Source organism: Oncorhynchus mykiss, chromosome 29, assembly GCF_057628025.1.
Source record: "Oncorhynchus mykiss isolate SJ-2025 chromosome 29, ASM5762802v1, whole genome shotgun sequence".
In the NCBI taxonomy this organism is placed as follows: Eukaryota; Metazoa; Chordata; class Actinopteri; order Salmoniformes; family Salmonidae; genus Oncorhynchus; species Oncorhynchus mykiss.
Genome location: NC_143050.1, coordinates 713,156 through 722,919, shown reverse-complemented (window position 1 = coordinate 722,919; position 9,764 = coordinate 713,156).

Sequence of the window (9,764 nt, the reverse complement as noted above, 5' to 3'; positions counted from 1 at the left end):
TAGTGTCCTCTGTCATGGATCAACCCCAATACCCCCTAGTGTCCTCTGTCATGGATCAACCCCAATACCCTCTAGGATCAAACCCAATATCCCCTAGTGTCCTCTGTCATGGATCAACCCCAACACCCTCTAGGATCAACCCCAATACCCCCTAGTGTCCTCTGTCATGGATCAACCCCAACACCCTCTAGGATCAACCCCAATACCCCCCAGTGTCCTCTGTCATGGATCAACCCCAACACCCTATAGGATCAACCCCAATACCCCCTAGTGTCCTCTGTCATGGATCAACCCCAACACCCTCTAGGATCAACCCCAATACCCCCCAGTGTCCTCTGTCATGGATCAACCCCAATACCACTTGGAATGAAATATATGGAACGCAGACCTTGGGAGATAGAACAAGGAACGCAGACCGTGGGGGAAAGAACAAGGAATGAAGACCGTGGGGGAAAGCAGAAGGAACAGAGACTGTGGGGGTTAGTAGACTGTGGGGGATAGGAGACTGTGGCAGATAGAACAAGGACCGTAGACCATGGGGGATACTAGAAGGAACGTAGACCGTGGGAGACAGTAGAAGGAAGGTAGACCGTGGGAGATAGAGCAAGGACCGTAGACCGTGGGGGACAGTACAAGGAACGTAGATTGTAGGTGATAGCAGACTGTGGGGGATAGCAGACTGTGGGGGATAGCAGACTGTAGGTGATAGCAGACTGTGGGGGATAGCAGACTGTGGGGGATAGCAGACTGTAGGTGATAGCAGACTGTGGGGATAGCAGACTGTGGGGAATAGCAGACTATAGGTGATAGCAGACTGTGGGGGATAGCAGACTGTGGGGGATAGCAGACTGTAGGTGATAGCAGACTGTGGGGGATAGCAGACTGTAGGGGATAGCAGACTGTGGGGGATAGCAGACTGTAGGTGATAGCAGACTGTAGGTGATAGCAGACTGTGGGGGATAGCAGACTGTGGGAGATAGCAGACTGTAGGGGATAGCAGACTGTAGGGGATAGCAGACTGTGGGAGATAGCAGACTGTGGGAGATAGCAGACTGTTGGTGATAGCAGACTATAGGGGATAGCAGACTGTAGGGGATAGCAGACTGTGGGGGATAGCAGACTGTAGGGGATAGCAGACTGTGGGGGATAGCAGAATATAGGGGATAGCAGACTGTGGGAGATAGCAGACTGTTGGTGATAGCAGACTATAGGGGATAGCAGACTGTAGGGGATAGCAGACTGTGGGGGATAGCAGACTGTAGGGGATAGCAGACTGTGGGGGATAGCAGACTGTGGGTGATAGCAGACTATAGGGGATAGCAGACTGTAGGGGATAGCAGACTGTGGGGGATAGCAGACTGTAGGTGATAGCAGACTGTGGAGGATAGCAGACTGTAGGGGATAGCAGACTGTGGGGGATAGCAGACTGTAGGGGATAGCAGGCTGTGGGGGATAGCAGACTGTAGGGGATAGCAGACTGTAGGGGATAGCAGACTGTAGGGGATAGCAGGCTGTGGGGCATAAGTCGCCATCATTGGTGCCCATTCAGCGATGCTGATCTAACATGGTGGATATTAATCAAGGCCCACAATGTGGTTACTACAATCCCATTGATGTGTTCTATCAGGTTCACAATGTGGTTTCTACAATCCCATTGATGTGTTCTATCAGGTTCACAATGTGGTTTCTACAATCCCATTGATGTGTTCTATCAGGTTCACAATGTGGTTTCTACAATACCCATTGATGTGTTCTATCAGGCCCACAATGTGGTTACTACAATCCCATTGATGTGTTCTATCAGGTTCACAATGTGGTTTCTACAATCCCATTGATGTGTTCTATCAGGCCCACAATGTGGTTTCTACAATCCCATTGATGTGTTCTATCAGGCCCACAATGTGGTTTCTACAATCCCATTGATGTGTTCTATCAGGCCCACAATGTGGTTTCTACAATCCCATTGATGTGTTCTATCAGGTTCACAATGTGGTTTCTACAATACCCATTGATGTGTTCTATCAGGCCCACAATGTGGTTTCTACAATCCCATTGATGTGTTCTATCAGGCCCACAATGTGGTTTCTACAATCCCATTGATGTGTTCTATCAGGCCCACAATGTGGTTTCTACAATCCCATTGATGTGTTCTATCAGGTTCACAATGTGGTTTCTACAATACCCATTGATGTGTTCTATCAGGCCCACAATGTGGTTTCTACAATCCCATTGATGTGTTCTATCAGGCCCACAATGTGGTTTCTACAATCCCATTGATGTGTTCTATCAGGCCCACAATGTGGTTTCTACAATCCCATTGATGTGTTCTATCAGGCCCACAATGTGGTTTCTACAATCCCATTGATGTGTTCTATCAGGCCCACAATGTGGTTTCTACAATACCCATTGATGTGTTCTATCAGGCCCACAATGTGGTTTCTACAATCCCATTGATGTGTTCTATCAGGCCCACAATGTGGTTTCTACAATCCCATTGATGTGTTCTATCAGGCCCACAATGTGGTTTCTACAATCCCATTGATGTGTTCTATCAGGCCCACAATGTGGTTTCTACAATCCCATTGATGTGTTCTATCAGGCCCACAATGTGGTTTCTACAATCCCATTGATGTGTTCTATCAGGTTCACAATGTGGTTTCTACAATACCCATTGATGTGTTCTATCAGGCCCACAATGTGGTTTCTACAATCCCATTGATGTGTTCTATCAGGCCCACAATGTGGTTTCTACAATCCCATTGATGTGTTCTATCAGGCCCACAATGTGGTTTCTACAATCCCATTGATGTGTTCTATCAGGTTCACAATGTGGTTTCTACAATACCCATTGATGTGTTCTATCAGGCCCACAATGTGGTTTCTACAATCCCATTGATGTGTTCTATCAGGCCCACAATGTGGTTTCTACAATCCCATTGATGTGTTCTATCAGGCCCACAATGTGGTTTCTACAATCCCATTGATGTGTTCTATCAGGCCCACAATGTGGTTTCTACAATCCCATTGATGTGTTCTATCAGGCCCACAATGTGGTTTCTACAATACCCATTGATGTGTTCTATCAGGCCCACAATGTGGTTTCTACAATCCCATTGATGTGTTCTATCAGGCCCACAATGTGGTTTCTACAATCCCATTGATGTGTTCTATCAGGCCCACAATGTGGTTTCTACAATCCCATTGATGTGTTCTATCAGGCCCACAATGTGGTTTCTACAATCCCATTGATGTGTTCTATCAGGCCCACAATGTGGTTTCTACGATCCCATTGATGTGTTCTATCAGGCCCACAATGTGGTTTCTACAATCCCATTGATGTGTTCTATCAGGCCCACAATGTGGTTTCTACAATCCCATTGATGTGTTCTATCAGGCCCACAATGTGGTTTCTACAATCCCATTTGGATATATTTGTCTGTTTTCGCTGCATAATATTTAGACATTTCTGAAGATTTATATTGTTGCTTAGTGATGCTCTAGTTTACAATAACATATACCTATTGTTTTTTGCAATAAACAATAGTGTTGTTTCTTAAACTAGAATATAGTCTAATGATCTCCATAGATCATAAATAAATGAATAAACAAGGATTGAGTTCTCGAATTGAATGGTTTATTAACCGGAACTCACACATGCTACTGTTTGGTCTTAGCCTCCACCAAATTACTCCCAATTCAACACTCTGTTAAGATGTGAAAGAGGCAGAACAATGCAAACATGGCAACACATCAAACCTGTAGTGCCCAGCGCCCTCCCCAGCCATCCAGCCGTTGCACCAACCCAAGGATGCCAGGCGCCGAAACATTTCCTTCCTTTGATTGGCCGACAGAATATCAGAACACAGGCACATAACTGTCCAAGCGGGTCGCTAGTCGATACAATTGTTTTGTGATCTTTTTAGATTGGTTCTGTGAATAATAAAAGTCAAGTTTAAAGACTAAGGGGATATCTGTGATTTCTGTAGTCTGGCTCTCTGCAGCGAGGATGTGTGTCTGTGTGGATTTAAAATAACTCAAGAAATCTGTCATTAATTTTGACGTTTTTGCCAAGGGTCATTTTACTAACTAAGATGTTTGGTGTTTCTCAAAGAAAAAAATGTGCATGAAAACAAGTAATCTGTTGTTGAATGTGGAAGAATCTGTTGAAGAATCCCAACTGTTGACCAATCACAGCCGAAGGAGCGTGGACTTTGGGTCCTAACTTCGACTTGCCTCTAGAAAAAATGAACAGACGAAAAAAAAACTCACTAAGTCCAAAACGAACAAAAACGTCACAAAATGTCATCATAAGACATGCACAAACTCTTTCTAACTGTTTCGGCTGTATATGTGAAAATAAGCATGCCGAAATCAAGTGCAAAGCACACTGGGTATTATTATTGGCCTTGTTTTGGGGTGGAGCTCATTAGAATATTACACAGCATGCTTTGCAATTGATAATTTTTACGTTTTCTGTACATTTACATGTAGTTAACTTATCACACCATAATGCCATCAGATTTCTGATACCGATGCAGGGTAAAAGGGGGACCCAAAATTGTAAACCACTTTTTTAAAAATGGTATAAAAAAGTATTTTGTATTTTGAAAATACAAATTTCAGCTAAAATACCTAAATCCAGTACCAGTCAATAGTTTGGACACACCTACCCATTCAAGGGGTTTCTTTATTTTTACAATTTTCTACATTGTAGAATAATAGTGAAGACATCAAAACTATGAAATAACACATATGGAATCATGTAGTAACCAAAGAAGTGTAAACAAATCAAAAATATATTTCCTATTTGAGATTCTTCTAATAGCCACCCTTTGCCTTGACAGCTTTTTACACTCTTGGCATTCTCTCAACCAGCTTCATGAGGTAGTCACCGGGAATGCATTTCAATTAACTGGTGTGCCTTGTTAAAAGTGAATTTGTGGAATTTATTTCCTTCTTAATAGGTTTCAGCCAATCAGTTGTGTTGTGACAAGGTAGGGGGGTATACAGAAGATAGCCCTATTTGGTAAAAGACCAAGTCCATATTATGGCAAGAACAGCTCAAATAAGCAAACAGAAAGGACAGTCCATCATTACTTTAAGACATGAAGTTCAGTCAATATGTAAAAATTCAAGAACTTTGTAAGTTTCTTCAAGTGCAGTCACAACAACCTTCAAGCTCTATGATGAAACTGGCTCTCATGAGGACTGCCACAGGAATGGAAGACCCAGAGTTACCTCTGCTGCATAGGATAAGTTCATTAGGGTTAACTGGCTCTCATGAGGACCGCCACAGGAAAGGAAGACCCAGAGTTACCTCTGCTGCAGAGGATAAGTTCATTAGAGTTACCAGCCTCAGAAATTGCAGCCCAAATAAATGCTTCACAGAGTTCAAGTAACAGACAAATCTCAAAATGAACTTTTCAGAGTACTGTGTGAATCAGACCTTCATGGTCAAATTGCTGCAAAGAAACCACTACTAAAGGACACCAATAATAAGAAGAGACTTGCTTGGGCCAAGAAACATGAGCAATGGACATTGGACCGGTGGAAATCTGTCCTTTGGTCTGATTAGTCCAAATTTGAGATTTTTGATCTCCGCATGTGTGGTTCCCACCGTGAAGCATGGAGGAGGTGTTATGGTGTGGGGGGTGCTTAGCTGGTGAAACTGTCTTGATTGATTTGGAATTCAAGGCACACTTAACCAGCATGGATACCACAGCATTCTGCAGCAATACACCATCCCATCTGGTTTGTGCTTAGTGGGACTATCATTTGTTTTTCAACAGGACAATGACCAAACCACACCTCCAGGCTATGTAAGGTCTATTTGACCAAGGAGAGTGATGGAGTGCTGCATCAGATGACCTGGCCTCCACAATCACCTGGCCTCAACCCCATTGAGGTGATTTGGGATGAGTTGGACCGCAGAGTGAAGGAAAAGCAGCCAACAAGTTCTCTGCATATGTGGAAACTCCTTCAATCCCGTTGTAGATAACATTATAATCCGCCAGTATAAAGTCTTCATGTATGTACATATTATTACATACAGTCTTTATTAATATTGACAATATGTATGTAATAATATCGACATTAATAAAGACAGTGTCTATATTATAATATCTACATGAATAAAGACAGTGTCTATATAATAATATCTACATTAATAAAGGCAGTATCTATATAATAATATCTACATTAATAAAGACAGTGTCTATATAATAATATCTACATTAATAAAGACAGTGTCTATATAATAATATCTACATTAATAAAGACAGTGTCTATATAATAAAATCTACATTAATAAAGACAGTATCTATATAATAATATCTACATTAATAAAGACAGTGTCTATATAATAAAATCTACATTAATAAAGACAGTGTCTATATAATAATATCTACATTAATAAAGACAGTGTCTATATAATAATATCTACATTAATAAAGACAGTGTCTATATAATAATATCTACATTAATAAGGACAGTGTCTATATAATAATATCTACATTAATAAAGACAGTATCTATATAATAATATCTACATAAATAAAGACAGTATCTATATAATAATATCTACATTAATAAAGACAGTATCTATATAATAATATCTACATAAATAAAGACAGTGTCTATATAATAATATCTACGTTAATAAAGACAGTATCTATATAATAATATCTACATAAATAAAGACAGTGTCTATATAATAATATCTACGTTAATAAAGACAGTATCTATATAATAATATCTACATTAATAAAGACAGTGTCTATATAATAATATCTACATTAATAAAGGCAGTATCTATATAATAATATCTACATTAATAAAGACAGTGTCTATATAATAATATCTACATTAATAAAGACAGTGTCTATATAATAATATCTACATGAATAAAGACAGTGTCTATATAATAATATCTACATTAATAAAGACAGTGTCTATATAATAATATCTACATTAATAAAGACAGTGTCTATATGATAATATCTACATTAATAAAGACAGTATCTATATAATAATATCTACATTAATAAGGACAGTATCTATATAATAATATCTACATTAATAAAGACAGTGTCTATATTATAATATCTACATGAATAAAGACAGTGTCTATATAATAATATCTACATTAATAAAGACAGTGTCTATATTATAATATCTACATGAATAAAGACAGTATCTATATAATAATATCTACATTAATAAAGACAGTGTCTATATGATAATATCTACATTTGTAAGGGGTGCGTAATCGGTGGCAGGGAAGTCAGACGCAGGAGAGCAGAACTTGGTAATTAGCCGGAGCCGTTTAATAGCAAAACCCACGGCATAAAAATAAAAATTGGGTACAAAAACCCGTTGCGCACCAAACAACATGTGCACAAGCACTTACAGTAAACAATCCCACACAAAGACATGGGGGAAACAGAGGGTTAAATACACAACAAATGACTGAGGGAATTGAAACCAGGTGTGAGGAAAAACAAGACAAAAAGAAAACGCATGGAAAATAAAAAGTGGATCGATGATGGCTGGAAGACCGGCGAAGCCGAGCGCCGAGCGCCGAGCGCCGAGGCGCCGAGCGCTGCCAAAACAAGGAGAGGACCCGACTTCGGCGGAAGTCATGACAACATTAATATAGGCAGTATGTATTTAAGAATATCTACATGAATAAAGACTGAATGTATATTATAATATATACATTAATAAAGACAGTGTCACGCCCTGATGATGGTTCCACTGTGTATTACTGTCAGTTATATACAACAACATGGTGATGGTTCCACTGTGTATTACTGTCAGTTATATACAACAACATGGTGATGGTTCCACTGTGTATTACTGTCAGTTATATACAACAACATGATGATGGTTCCACTGTGTATTACTGTCAGTTATATACAACAACATGATGATGGTTCCACTGTGTATTACTGTCAGTTATATACAACATGATGATGGTTCCACTGTGTATTACTGTCAGTTATATACAACAACATGATGATGGTTCCACTGTGTATTACTGTCAGTTATATACAACAACATGATGATGGTTCCACTGTGTATTACTGTCAGTTATAAACAACAACATGATGATGATGGTTCTACTGTGTATTACTGTCAGTTATATACAACAACATGATGATGGTTCCACTGTGTATTACTGTCAGTTATATACAACAACATGATGATGGTTCCACTGTGTATTACTGTCAGTTATATACAACATGATGATGGTTCCACTGTGTATTACTGTCAGTTATATACAACATGATGATGGTTCCACTATGTATTACTGTCAGTTATATACAACAACATGATGATGGTTCCACTGTGTATTACTGTCGGTTATATACAACATGATGATGGTTCCACTGTGTATTACTGTCAGTTATATACAACATGATGATGGTTCCACTGTGTATTACTGTCAGTTATATACAACAACATGATGATGGTTCCACTATGTATTACTGTCAGTTATATACAACAACATGATGATGGTTCCACTGTGTATTACTGTCAGTTATATACAACAACATGATGATGGTTCCACTATGTATTACTGTCAGTTATATACAACAACATGGTGATGGTTCCACTGTGTATTACTGTCAGTTATATACAACAACATGATGATGGTTCCACTGTGTATTACTGTCAGTTATATACAACATGATGATGGTTCCACTGTGTATTACTGTCAGTTATATACAACAACATGATGATGGTTCCACTGTATATTACTGTCAGTTATATACAACATGATGATGGTTCCACTGTGTATTACTGTCAGTTATATACAACAACATGATGAGGGTTCCACTGTGTATTACTGTCAGTTATATACAACATGATGATGGTTCCACTGTGTATTACTGTCAGTTATATACAACAACATGATGATGGTTCCACTGTGTATTACTGTCAGTTATATACAACAACATGGTGATGGTTCCACTGTTTATTACTGTCAGTTATATACAACAACATGATGATGGTTCCACTGTGTATTACTGTCAGTTATATACAACATGATGATGGTTCCACTGTGTATTACTGTCAGTTATATACAACAACATGATGATGGTTCCACTGTTTATTACTGTCAGTTATGTACAACAACATGATGATGGTTCCACTGTGTATTACTGTCAGTTATATACAACATGATGATGGTTCCACTGTGTATTACTGTCAGTTATATACAACATGATGATGGTTCCACTGTGTATTACTGTCAGTTATATACAACATGATGATGGTTCCACTGTGTATTACTGTCAGTTATATACAACAACATGATGATGGTTCCACTATGTATTACTGTCAGTTATATACAACAACATGGTGATGGTTCCACTGTGTATTACTGTCAGTTATATACAACAACATGATGATGGTTCCACTGTGTATTACTGTCAGTTATTTACAACATGATGATGGTTCCACTGTGTATTACTGTCAGTTATATACAACAACATGATGATGGTTCCACTGTGTATTACTGTCAGTTATATACAACATGATGATGGTTCCACTGTGTATTACTGTCAGTTATATACAACAACATGATGATGGTTCCACTGTGTATTACTGTCAGTTATATACAACATGATGATGGTTCCACTGTGTATTACTGTCAGTTATATACAACAACATGATGATGGTTCCACTGTGTATTACTGTCAGTTATATACAACATGATGATGGTTCCACTGTGTATTACTGTCAGTTATATACAACATG